This window comes from Myotis davidii, unplaced genomic scaffold (assembly GCF_000327345.1).
Source record: "Myotis davidii unplaced genomic scaffold, ASM32734v1 scaffold198, whole genome shotgun sequence".
NCBI lineage: Eukaryota > Metazoa > Chordata > Mammalia > Chiroptera > Vespertilionidae > Myotis > Myotis davidii.
In genome coordinates, this window is record NW_006291485.1 from 2,205,881 (window position 1) to 2,219,788 (window position 13,908).

Sequence of the window (13,908 nt, forward strand, 5' to 3'; positions counted from 1 at the left end):
TGCTGGTCAGTGAGAGGAGAGGACAAGCCTGCGTGGTGGTGGCTCCAGGGACAGTTTCTGCAGACTAACGCCCAGGAGGGCAGAATCGGGAAACGGAAAGAATAGGGTCTGAAATGACATTGCTCAACTGCCCTGACTTCCTGAGCCTGGACGCTGCCCTAGCTTGGGGCTGTTGTTCTCTGAGCTAATAAACCTCTTTATGAAGTTAAGCAAGTAGAGTCAGGTTTTCTGTTCCTTGTGGCTAAAAGCATGTAACTGATTCAGCTGGTCCTGCTGGCCCCTTTGAACACCTCTTTTTTAAAATATATTTTTATTTATTTTAGAGAGAGAGAGAAAGATGGGAGAGAGAGAGAGAACATCAATGATGGCAGAGAATCATTGATCAGCTGCCTCCTGCATGCCCCCCACTGGGGACCGAGCCCGCAACCCCGGCATGTGCCCTTGACCAGAATCAAACCCAGGACTCTTCAGTCCGCAGGCCAACGCTCTATCCATTGAGCCAAACCAGCCAGGGCTGAAGACCTCTTTTTAATGACAGAGAGGGATGTAACTTTGACCTTGCCTCCCTTATAATAATCCTGGCTGCTGTGTGATTATGTCCATACTAGTAAGCAGCTGCCTGGTGAGTAGTTCCAATTATCTGTGAGCACATACAAAGGTTTAGAACAGCCGTTCTCAACCTGTGGGTCGCGACCCCTTTGGCGGTCGAACGACCCTTTCACAGGGGTCGCCTAAGACCATCCTGCATATCAGATATTTACATGACGATTCATAACAGCAGCAACATTACAGTTATGAAGTAGCAACGAAAAAAATTTTACGGTTGGGTCACAACATGAGGAACTGTATTTAAAGAGCCAGAAGGTTGAGAACCACTGATTAAGTACCCTGCACTTCACAGACGTTTCCAAACAAGTGAAGGGAAGAACCTGCAGGCTTGTAGATGGCCAGTGACCTCTGGCGCCCACGTGGAAAGGCCCAAGTTTGCTGGCCGAGCGGGGCCCCTCCTCCACTGCTGCCACAGTTTCCAGTTGAACTCAGGTGGTGCTGGCGCTGGCTCGTCCTCTGAGCTGCTAGGAGCTGCTAGAAGCTGCTGACAGCCACTTGGCCGTATTCCTAACTCTGCTTTAGATTCCTAAGGAATTTCTGGTGAGAGACTGTTGTTGCATATTCCACTGTGTGTAGGGTTTGTGTAGGGTTAGGGGCCTGTGATCCTTCTCTGATTCTAACCCCATTGAATCGCTGGAGACAGCTGCCACTTTACTTCATGGCTGGGCCTCTGCATTCTCTCCTGTTGCGGGTAATACCATAAGCAGGGAGGTGAGCATAGCTGGATCGGATTTGGCGTAAGGGTGATACGAATTCAGGCCTTCATCCTAATCCCAGTCCTTTGACGGTGCTCACTGAGGTTAGGAAAATGGTTAGGATGCCAGTTATAGAAAACAGATGTTTTTCTGGTAGGAATTTACTGCTTTAGGAGAGAATTTTTTCCCAGTGGAGCACTCTGCCGTGGGTGGGGGGAAGAGGCTGTGAAATGGGCCCACGGCCTCTGTGACCCCTTTGGCGGTCGAACGACCCTTTCACAGGGGTCGCCTAAGACCATCCTGCATATCAGATATTTACATGACGATTCATAACAGCAGCAACATTACAGTTATGAAGTAGCAACGAAAAAAATTTTACGGTTGGGTCACAACATGAGGAACTGTATTTAAAGAGCCAGAAGGTTGAGAACCACTGATTAGAAGCTTCACTCCGTGAACAGGCAGGAATTGGCCGGGAAGGGAGGGAATGCGAATTAGTTTCCTAGGGCAGCGGTAACACATTTTCACAAGTGTAGTGGCTTAAAACAATACATTTATTATTGCACCGTTCTGGGGGTCAGGAATCTGAAATGAGTCTCACTGGGCTAAGTTCCAGGCATGGGCAAGCTGGTTCCTTCTGAAGGCTCCAGAGAGAGTCATTTCCTGCTTTTTCTGGCTTCTAGAGGCGGCTGCATTCCTGGAGCCCTGGAAATCATCTCCTCTGACTCCGACCCTCCTGCCTCTCTCTGATACGAAAACTTTTTTTAAAGATATAAATTTTCATTGATTTCAGAAAGAAAGGGAGAGGGAGAGAGAGATAGAAACAAATGAGAGAGAATCATTGATCGGCTGCCTCCTGCACGCCCCCTACTGGGGATCAAGCCCCCAACCCAGGCATGTGCCATTGACCGGAATCGAACCTGGGACCCTTCATTCTGCAGGCTGACACTCTATCCACTGAGCCAAACCAGCTAGGGAATTATAGGGACACTTGTGATGACACTAGGCCCCCTGAGCAATGGAGGACAATATCCCCACCTCAAGATCATTAACTTCATCCCATAGGTAAAGTCCCTTTTGTCATGGAAGGTGACACTTTTATAGCTTCTGGGGTTGGATGTGGACATCTTTGTGGGGAGGGGGAATTATTCTGCTGACCACAGAGTGAATGGACCATCATTTTTGTGATTCTATCGGATGGCTGGGCATGTTCTGTGTTGACCTCACCTACAGTAACTAATGAGAACACAGACAGACACCTGGAGGATTGGGAGGGCTGGGCTGGAAGGTGCAAGATGGCTTCATTGGCTAGTTCTCCACGCACTAGCCCAGCCTTCAAGAAGCTACACTGGTGCCTGGCAGGTGTGGCTCAGTGGTTGAGTATCAACCTATGAACCAGGAAGTCACAGTTCAATTCCTGGTCAGGGCACATGCCTGGGTTGTGGGCTCCATCCCCACTAGGGGGCGTGCAGGAGGCAGCTGAACAATTTCTCATCATTGATGTTTGTATCCTTCTCTCCCTCTCCCTTTCTCTCTCTGAAATGGATAAAAATATGTGTGTTCGTTTGTTTTGTTTTTTAAAGAAGCTACACTGGCTTCCTTACGTATGGAGGTCTAATTCCCACACCTCACTTCTGCCACCTTCTATAGCTCAAAGCAAATCCCGTGGCCTATGCCTACCCAGGTGCAGAGGGGTGGAGAGCAGGCTGCCCCCCTGGGTGGCAGAAGCCTCAACGTCCCGCCGCAAAGGGGCATGCTGTTGGAATGGGAGGAATCTGAAGTCGCTGCACAGCCCACCCTCGTCCTTTGTTCTAGTTTAAGTTCATGCTCTCGGTGGGTGTTCTGACTCCTGATACTTCTCCCTTGGCAGCTTTCCGCCATCAGTTCTTTCCTGGTAATGGGTGTTGGAGAGGCCAGCCCTAAGCAGCTCTAAGCAGACAGAGGGAACCTCGGGAGCCATCCAATGTCAGGGATTCATGGAGAGTCCCAGCAACCGCCCACCTGCAATGGAATTCGTACGCGGCCGAAATTCAAATGCACACAGGCTGCTCAGGCGCCACCGCATTCATTGTGAAGTTGGAGGGCGCTGGGCTCACCAAGCTTGGAAGGCTGGAGAAGCAGATGATATCACCGAGTTTGTAACTCTTCGTGAAATGACTGATTCGGGCAAATTGACCAATGATATTCAGACCCTGAGATGCATGGATGGGGGGGGCAACAGAACGATTGTACGCGGTGGATTCTCATCACACACAATACTGTCCGTGTTGCTAGCGAGACTTCTCAAACAGCCACTGTCAATAAAAAGGGGGCCGGAGGACAGACAGATGGATAGACTGGGAGCCCACGACAGACCATATCCACATCTGGAGGGTGATTTACAATAGAGGAGGCAGCGCACCGCAGTGCCGAAAGGATGACTTCTCAATAAATGATGCTGGGACAACTGGATATCACTATTGAAAAAATACAAAATGTGACTCCTACCTCACACCGTACACAAGACAATTTGGGGCGGACTACGGACCTGAATATGAAAGATAAAACAGTAACATTGTAGCATCTGATACAGGCGCTCGCTTCGGCAGCACATGCACTAAAACTGGAACGATACAGAGAAGATTAGCATGGCCCTGTGCAAGGATGACATGCATATCCGTGAAGGGTTCCATTTTTTTTTTTAAAGAAAAGAATGTGATACAGGAAAATACTTTCATAACCTTGTGGTGAGGATTTTTGAAATAGGTCACATAACAATAAAGGAAGAGAGTGATGCACTGGGTTATATTAAAATTAAGAACTGTTCAAAGACACCATTAAGAAAGTGAAAGGCAAATCACAAAGGAGGTATTTGTCATCCATGCAACTGATAAAAAGGTCAGATCTAGAATTTATAGAGAATTCCTCGAAGTCACTGAGAAAAAGTCAGGCAGACAAGTTGAAAACTGGGTTACACTTGGCTGGAGGATTCAAAAAGAGGGAAATCTGCCCGGCCAGTGTGGCTCAGTGGTTGAGCATCTACCCATCAGCCAGGAAGTCACAGTTGGATTCCGGTCAGGGCACACGCCCAGGGTTTCGGGCTCGATCCCCAGAAGGGAGTGTGCAGAGGCAGCCAATCAATGATTCTCTCTCATCATTGATGTTTCTATCTCTCTCCCTCTCCCTTCCTTTTGAAATAAAAAAATATATATTTTTTAAAAAGACAAACATAGCCCTGGCAAGTTTTGCTCAGTAGTTACAGTGTCGGCCTGCTCACGAAAGGGTTCAGGTTCAATTCCCAGTCAAGGGCATGTACCTGGGTTGCAGGTTTGAACTCTGCCTCTGGTTGGGGGTGTTCAGGAAGCAACCAAACTATATTTCTTCTCACATTGATGTTTCTTTCTCTCTCTCTCTCCCCCTCCTCCTTCACTTTCTCTAAAAATCAATGGAAAAAATATCCTCAGGTGAGAATTTAAAAAACAAAAAAATACAAATATACCCACATTAAAGGACAGATTGCTTCTTTAATTATCTTAATACAACTACTTTAACTACTGCACAATTCCTTTCCAGTCGTACATATTTTTAAACTAAATTTATTGGGTTTCTATGTTACAAGATATGTGTATTGCACCGTGTGCCCCACCACCCAAAATACATGTTGTTTTATATCAGCTCATAAACCATTTTGTTTATTTTTTCCCATTTCACATTATAACCCAAACATGGCCAATGTGTTTTCACAGTTACTGTAGCAGAATCATAACATTCTCCCTGGTGGCTGTAATATAATTTTATCAAGCCACTCTCCCGCTACTATACGTTGGCTTACTGGCTCTGCCTTTTCAAAAGAATTACGTGTTATTCTTGATTCCGTCTCCTCTTAGCTATGAGAATTTATTCTAACAATTATCCCTCCCTTGCATTTGATTCTTTCCTTGTCTTCACACACTGTCTCTTCTGTCCGCAGGGATTTTCAGTCTTATCTATCCCCGAATACATCTCAATCCTGGCATATGCCCTTCTCTGTAAATACACTTGGTTATATTTAGAACTGAAAGCTTTCTGTAAGAATCCCTAAATTGGAAGCCACTTTTAATTTGTAAGTATCCATGTTTAGAAATCAGCTATGATTGGAGAGGGGCCTCCAGGCCTCCCTCTTGTCAGAGCCTTGAAAAAGGCGGAGCTGATCATTTTGATGAGAACGCTCCTTCCTCGTTAGCAAAATCAGCCTGAAACACAAAAGCTCGCTATTTCCAATCAGCGTTTTCAGGGCTCATGGGTGGTCCTTAAGTTACTTTGATAATTTACATGACCTGTATTTATTTTTTAAACATCTCACACTGCCCTGGCCGGCGTGGCTCCGTGTTGAGTGATGACCTATGAACCAGGAGGTCACAGTTCGATTCCTGATCAGGGCACAGGCCTGGGTGGCAGGTTCAACCCCCCAGTGTGGGGTGTGCAGGAGGCAGCCAATCAATGATTCTCTCTCATCATTGATATTTCTATCTCTCCCTCTCCCTTCCTCTCTGATATCAATAAAAATATATTAAATAAATAAACCAATAAATACCTCACACTTCCATGTGCAGCCAGGAAAGAAATCAATGTATCTATCAATACAGGTTTTTATGTTTCAAGTTTTAAAAAATATTTAAAATTTCTCTCAGCATGAACTCTCTTACCTCATGGCATACACTTGTAAGGTCACACTCATTCGCCAGGCGACGAGGAAGGACATCATGTGTAGTCCCAACCAGATGAATATCTGGAACAGGCACAGCTTCTGGGGGGAATGGCGGGAACTCCCTGGGAGGCAGGAATGTTCTAGATTTTTTTTTAAAATATATTTTATTGAGTTTTTACAGAGAGGAAAGGAGAGAGATAGAGAGTTAGAAACATCGATGAGAGAGAAACATCGACCAGCTGCCTCCTGCACATCTCCTACTGGGGATGTGCCCGCAACCCAGGTACATGCCCTTGACAGGAATTGAATCTGGGACCTTTCAGTCCGCAGGCCGACGCTCTATCCACTGAGCCAAACCGGTTTCGGCTAGATTTTTTTTTAAATCCTCACCCGAGGACTTTGTTTTTTTAATTATTGATTTTAAAGAGAGAAGCAAGAGAGAGGGAAAAATCTATGTGAGAGAGAAGCATGGCGATCAGTTGCATTACACATGTGCCCTGACCAGAGATCGAACCCACAGCCTTTTGGTGGGTGGGACAACGCTCCAACCTGCTGTGCCCTCGATCTTGACGGGGTGGGGTGATGGAGAGCCCTGCCTAAGTTATGCATCACACTACACGTAGGACCTGGGCGGGCCATTGTAAGTAAAGCATATCGCGGTGAAGCTCAGGTGACATGATGTTACACTTTTACCTTCAGGGCTGGCAGCTTCTCCAAGACACAGAATTCGCTGTGAGTGCAGAAAGCGAGCCATGTTGGCCCCAGGATGCCAAGGGGAGGCCACCAGGCCGTCTCCGCTTCACCTTATTGACATTTCTTGCTGTGTGCTGATCAAACACCTCCCCCCAGGAGTCCTTGAACCACCGCAGCCCCCGACCCAAGCCAGCAGTGGCCTCTAGATGGCGCTGTTTACACAGCCAGGAATTAATTATTTTTCTGCTTCTTTATTTTGTTTTCTTATTCAATTGTTACTACATATGTATTTCTTGCCTCCCCCTCACCCCTTTCCCAAGCTTTATTAAAGAAAAAGCAATGATGGTAAATCTCTAAAACATAGTCAATTTTCTGGGACTCTTCCCTTGAAAATGGGATGTTTGATTTTGAAACACATACCACGTGTGCATGGTTCCCAACTGTGCTAAATAGGTGAGAGGCTGAGATCCTAACAGGTTCATCTTCCAACTCTCCCCAGCCTGTGGTCTGTCTTTGGATCAGCAATAATCTCCTGGACAGCTACTATGGCTTCTTTCATTTTTGTCTGTAGCTCTCTGAGCTCTTCTACATGCAGCAACCGCAGAATCTGAGCAGCTTCATTAAGAACTGCATCTCCTGTGTCAAAACCAAGAAGATGCTTGTCTAAAGCAACAGGCAACCCCTCTTTCGCTTGATTTGCTTTCGCAACTGCCTCCTGTGTCAGGCGCTCCTGGGCCAAAATGCGAATTGCCTTCAGCATTACCAGGTAATCATCACGACATTGAATCTGAAGAAGGTTAGCCAAAGCCATTACACCAGCCTTAAAGTAAGGATTATTAACATCAAAATTGATCAATGGCTCTGCATTTTTAGCTGCATTGTCAGCATGTTTTGTGTTATCAGATACCGAGTCCTTGTATTTTTCAGCGTTATCTCCATATTCAAGTCCAAGGGCTAAACCAAGAAGCCAGCCAATTGCTCCTTGTCGATCTTGAATCTTGAAAGGACAGCTAACATCTGCGAGATACTTTCAAAAAACTTGGGCCGGTCACTGCTGTGGATGTTTCTTAAATTACCTCGGCCTTCAATCTTGTAGTGTCTGATTTTCTGGTCTTCAAGCAAACAATAAAGTTTCTAAATTCTGTTTCATCTTTGCAGTTGGAGCTGGCAGGTTGTGGTAGTCGAGGGCCGTCAGCTTGCGGCGGAACGTGGTCCTGGCTTCCCGCTCTGTCCCCCGGGCTCCTGCGGGAGAGGAGAGAGCGGCGAGGAGCAGCTGGCGGCGAAGCTCCCCTTCTTGCCATTTTATTGTTCATATTTTTAATCTTTTTCCCCTTCTTAATATTTTTTTTAAAGAATTGTTTATTGATTTTTAGAGAGAGAGGAAGGGAAAGAAGTATGAATTTGAGATGCAACATTGATTGGCTGCCTTCTGCGCACCCCCCACCAGGGATTGAACCTGAAACCCAAGCAGGTGCCCTTACCAGGAATCAAGCCATTTATAGTCTCAAACATGCATGACATTGGTGCATGGGACTACATCCAACCGGCTGAGCCACACAGGCCAGGGCTGTCCTTCTTCAAGAGGAGCCTTTAATATTTCATATAATACTGGTTTGTTAGTGATGAACTTCTCTAGCTTTTTCTTGTCTAGGAAGATCTTCATATGTCCTTAGATTCTAAATGAGAGCTTTGCTGTGTAGAGTAATCTTAGATATATGTCCTTGCTTTTCATCACCTTGAATATTTCTTACCAATCACTTCTGGCCTGCAAAGTTTCTGTTGAGAAATCAGCTGACAGTCATATGAGAGGCCCCTTGTAGGTAACTAACTGCTTTTCTCTTACTGCTTTTAAGATTCTCTTTTTGTCTTTAACCTTTTGCATTTTAATTACGATGTGTCTTGGTTTAGGCCTCTTTGGGTTCATCTTGTTTGGGACTATCTGTCCTCCTGGACCTGTGAGTCTTTGCATTTTAATTATGATGTGTTTGGGTGTGGGTTTCTTTGGGTTCATCTTGTTTGGGACTCTATGGGCTTCCTGGACTTGTATGTCTGTTTCCTTCACCAGGTTAGGGAACTTTTCTGTCATTATTTTTTCAAATAGGTTTTCAATTTCTTGCTGTCTTTCTCTCTCTCTTCTCTTTCTGGCACCCCCGTGATGCAAATGTCGGTATGCTTGAAATTGTCCCAGAGGCTCCTTACACTATCCTAATTTTTAAAAAATTCTTTTTGTTGTTCTGATTGGGTGTTTTCTATTTTCTTACGTTCCAAATCACTGATTTCATTCTTAGCCTCATCTATTCTACTGTTAGCACCCTGTAAATTATTCATTTCAGTTAGAGTATCCTTTATTTCTGACTAGTTCTTTCTTTACGGTTTCCATGTCCTATTTTATGCTGTTGACCTTCTCACCAAGTTCATCTACTCTTCCCCTGAGTTCACTGGGCATCCTTATAACCAGTGTTTTGAACTCTGCATCTGGTAATTGCTTGTCTTCATTTTGCCTAGTTCTTTTTCTGGAGGTTTTTGTTTTTCTGTTCTTTCATGTGAGACGTGTTTCTGTGTCTCTTCTTTTTGGCGGCCGCCCTGTGTTTGTTCCTCTGTGTTAGGTAGAGCTGCCACATCTCCTCAGCATGGCAGAATGGCCTAGGGTGCTAGGCGTCCTGCTGGGCCCAGGGGCACAGCCTCCCGTCCACCCAATCTGGGCTCTCCGGCTGTGCCCCTGGGCTCTTCAGGACGCCTAGCACCCTAGGCCACTCTGTGGGCTGTGTGCACCCTCCTGGTGTAGGTAAGCCTTGATTGCTGTTGGCATGTCCGTGGGAGGGATTCACCCCCAGGACACTTGGCTACAAGTACTGACGGCTAACACTGTGGAAATCGGCTGTGCAGGGGCCCACCCCATGACGTATGACTTACTTCAGCGGGCTTTGTGCCTGCCGAGTCTTCCCCGTGAGTGTGTTGCTCATGGAGGTGGTTGGGCGGTCCTTCAACATGACCGGAAGCTGTTCACCGGGTGCGCTGGCTCTGGGACCCCCCAGGAGGTGTAGGCCAACCTGTGTTCTACCTGGGGCCACCTGGCATGAACTACAAAGTGACCTGCAGATGGTTGTTACCTGTGCTGGGCTGGGAGGTGCCCAGGAAAGGCCAACCTGCAAACCAAGACCAGCTGCCGTAAGTGCGGGGCCTGGGGCCACTTCGTGAGGGGTATGGAGCACACTGAGGCCAGGTGTTGCTTGTTGGAGAGATTTTAGCAAAGTCTGAAGCATGAGCCAAGATAGGCCATTAGCATGGAAGAGCCACTGGAAACAACTTGGGTGAGGCTGAAAGTTGGGTGGGGCAGAGTCTCAGAGAATCCACAGGGCTGGACGAACAGTGGGAGACAGGATGATGGAGACTCAGATATGGTGCCCAACCCCAGGAATTTAAATTTATTTCTATAGCTTCTACAATTTCTCTAAAACCCTCGTTGGCCAGCAGGTGGGACAATGTCATTTCCCACCCCACCACCCTGACTCTGGGACACCAGGGCTGTCACACAGAGATATCATTCACACCAAAGATGCATGACGTTGAAGAAAAAAATATTGGACAGTCAGCAAAATACTGGGTGGGAGAGCAACTGCAGGGACCAGGATATGTCATCCCAAAATATGCTGCTTTGGCATAAGAATTGTTTTGAGCTGAAGGCATTTGAATTCCTAAAATCTGTTATCTGCCTGGCCCTAACCGGTTTGGCTCAGTGGATAGAGCGTCGGCCTGCGGACTGAAGGGTCCCGGGTTCGATTTCGGTCAAGGGCATCTACCTTGGTTGAGGCCACATCCCCAGTAGGGGGTGTGCAGGAGGCAGCTGATCGATGTTTCTAACTCTCTATCCCTCTCCCTTCTTCTCTGTAAAAGATCAATAAAATATTTTTTTTAAAAAATCTGTTATCTGCCTAAAAGCAGAGCCTCTTGAATAAATAACAAACAAACAAACAAACAAATAAATCCTTTCCTGTGGTCGGCTGTAATTTTCTCTTCTTGGGAAAGAGAAGTGGGAACCACTCCCAGACAGACTTTGTCACAAATGTTATCCTTCCTGTCTGTCCTCCGAGGGCCCCTCTTCCTTCCCTAAAGTTCATTGCTCGGCCGTAAGCGGCCATTGCTGCCCTCTCTTCCCTATCACTGTGTCTGTAAGTTCTCAGGCCTCATGGTTCCTTTGGGCATTCACTTATTTATGTCACGCCCCGCTGCTGCGAAGTGCATTAATCCAGGTGGCCAGTACAGAGAATGAAACCCGAAGGGAGCTCGCCAGCAAGGGGTGTGGAAGACAGGAGGATGCCCCCACCCCATTTTACAGATGGGCAAAGTGAGGCCTGGGGGCGAGCCCTACCTCACACTAAGGGCACAGAGTGGAGGTTAGAAAGCCATCCAGAGACCTCAGTCACATGGCCTCTCCCTCCATGAGCTCTTATTGAGCACCACGTGTGTGCCTAGAAGGACAAACAGAGGACATGAGAGCTGGGGACCATCCAAGGACCCAGGGCAAAACACAGGACAACACCAAGGTTGAGCAATTTCTCCTAAAAAGGGAGGGATGGACCTGTGTTCCCCACTGGGGCCCCAGCGGCCCTGCCAGGCTAAATAAATTTATATCAATGAAAATGTAGTAACGGAAGCATTCTGTTTCTCATTCTCACTGGCCGCCTGTCACATGCTCCAGAGCCACCCGTGGCTGCTGATGAAGAACATGTCCATTGGGCCAGAAAGTTATTCTGAAAGACCCGGTTCCACAGTCCAGTCTTCCCTGCTTCCATTTCCCGGTGAGAACAGAGGGCGAGCTGAGTTCCCTTAGGTTAAGGACATGCACTGTTTGCTTTGAGACCTGAGGGTGGACAAGTAAGGAACTGGGAGCACGCACAGTGGATACAAGTGGAAGTGGCGATTTCCCAATAAGATGTATTGGAGCAGCGTCGATGTTGCGGTTGTGACATTGTAATCGTTTTGCAAAATGCTACTACTGGGCAAAACTGGGCAAAATGTTACTTCTTGCAACTGCATGTGAATCTACAATAGTTCCCGCCAAAACTCACAGCACAGCCTGGCTGGTGTGGTTCAGCGGTCAGAGCATCGTCTGGTGCCCCAAAGGGTTGTGGGCTCCGTTCCTGACCAGAGCACATACCCAGGTTGGGGGTTTGGTCCCTGGGTGGGGTGTGTGCAGGTGGCAACTAATTGATGCTTCCCTTTCACATCTATGTGTCTCTCTCATGCTTTCCTTCCTCTCTCTAAAATCGATAAAACCATATCCTTGGGTGTTTTATTGTTTTTTTTTTTAAAGCAAAGCTGCCTTTGAAGCCATTAAAAAAGACCTCAGCACATGTTATCACGATGAGTGTGGGTTTCTGGCGCTCTCTTAAATTTTCTGCCCAGGCAAGGGTCTTACTCACCCTCTTTGGTTCTGGCCCCGACTTGGAGAGGGTGTAAGCTGGTTTCTTGCCATGCGTGCTTGGCACCAGGTCGCGGCAAGAGGTAAAACCGTCCCAGGAGATGGGGACTGTGGTCCATGATGAAGGTCCACAAGTTGCACAGGGTTCGGGTCGAGTCACTGGGATGATGGCCTCGGGCCGGGAGTGGCCAGGGTGGGACCCACAACCCTTACACGGCCCCGCACCTGCAGGGTGGGTGCCGCTCTGAATGTACAGATAAAACTCCAGGCGATGCCAGAGCATCCCCGTTGGTCATGTTGGGAGTCTGTTCTGGGCACTTGCTAACCTCTTGCTGGAAAGTCTCCCCAAGGGCCTTTGGCAGGGGCGTCCTGGGACCCCGGACGCGGACGTCTCCTGGGCCCCGAGCCAAGCGCGGAGCACAGGACAAGCTCCCTGTCAGGGGTAGCTGAGCCTTTTGCGGGCTCACAGGAGGTCACAAAAGGGAAACTGAGGCGGGGAGAGAATAAGCTGTTGCCCTCACATTCCACGAGGGGAAACTGAGTCTCCATGAGAGGCACCTTCTAGGGTTGCCCACGAACCCCAAACCCCACATGGGGAGGGGCTTCGACAGAGGGAACGCACGCAGCCCAGAGTGGGGACCAGAGCCACCGGGCTCCAGCCGCTTGTCCACACCCCGTCCCTGGCCCAGCTCACCCCCCCGAGCTTTGAGCGGCACGGCACATTCTTCCTCGTTTCCGACTTGATTCCATCACACTTTGACCCGAATCGAACCCGGGACCTCTCAGTCCACAGGCTGACGCTCTATCCACTGAGCCAAACCGGTTTGGCCACACTTTGCTTTAAACCTGTTTCTCAGCCCTGGCCAGGTGGCCCGGTTGGTTGGAGCCCTGTCCCTGCACCAAAGGCTGCAGGCAGGGCATGTGCCTACGCTGCCAGTTTGATCCCCTATGGGGCACATATGGAGGCAGCCAAGCGATGCTTCTCGCATACATTGATGTTTTTCTCTCCCTCCCCTCCCCACTTCCCCCCTCTCCCCTCTCCCCTCTCTAAAAATCAATAAAAAACAGATCCTTGGTGAGGATTTTTTTTAAAAGCTCATAAACCCATTTCTCCTCCTTGCGAGTGAGTCTAAGACCAGGACAGACCACCAGGTTTCCTCTGGAGAATTACGGACAAGGAGGTGGGGTGATTCACAGGGAGGGTGTGCCAAGGGATTAGCGACAATGACAGGAATGAAGACTTGCACAAGTCCCTAAGTCTGGGAGGAGATGCAGTGCTGGCCTCCTCCCACCCCAGGCTGGTAAGTCATTCCTTGGTGCATTTATTGAGTACTTGCTGTGTACCAGACTCTACACAAAGTTGGTCCCATCATCCTTTACATTTTTATTAAGAAGAAAGTCACCCTTTTAAATTCAATGCCATTTAGTACATGTACCATATTGTGCAACCATCACCATCACTTCTTATCTAATTCCAGAATGTTCCACCACCCCAAAAAGAAGCCCATTCCCATCAGCAGTCACTCCCCATCCCTTCCTGGACCCCAAAAATCATGAACCCACTTCCTGTCTCTGTGGACTTGCCTGTTCTGGACATTTTACACAAATGAAATCACTGTGGCTTTTCGTGTCTGTCTTTTCTCACTTTATTAAAAAAATAAATCTACACTAATAAAAGACAAAGATGCTAATTGACTGTCCCTTCACTCCCCCTTAAGTCACACCCACCAGCCAATCAGAGTGACTATATGCAAATTAACCCAACCAAAATGGTGGCCAGCAGCCATGGAGCTAGAGTGAGCAGGAGGCTCGCTTGCCCCAGT

General features: G+C 47.8%; 1 pseudogene; it reads right to left on the reverse strand.

The window, feature by feature from the left end:
• Positions 1 to 7,066: 7,066 nt before the first annotated feature.
• Positions 7,067 to 12,368, reverse strand: LOC102761120 (annotated as a pseudogene).
• Positions 12,369 to 13,908: the final 1,540 nt, after the last annotated feature.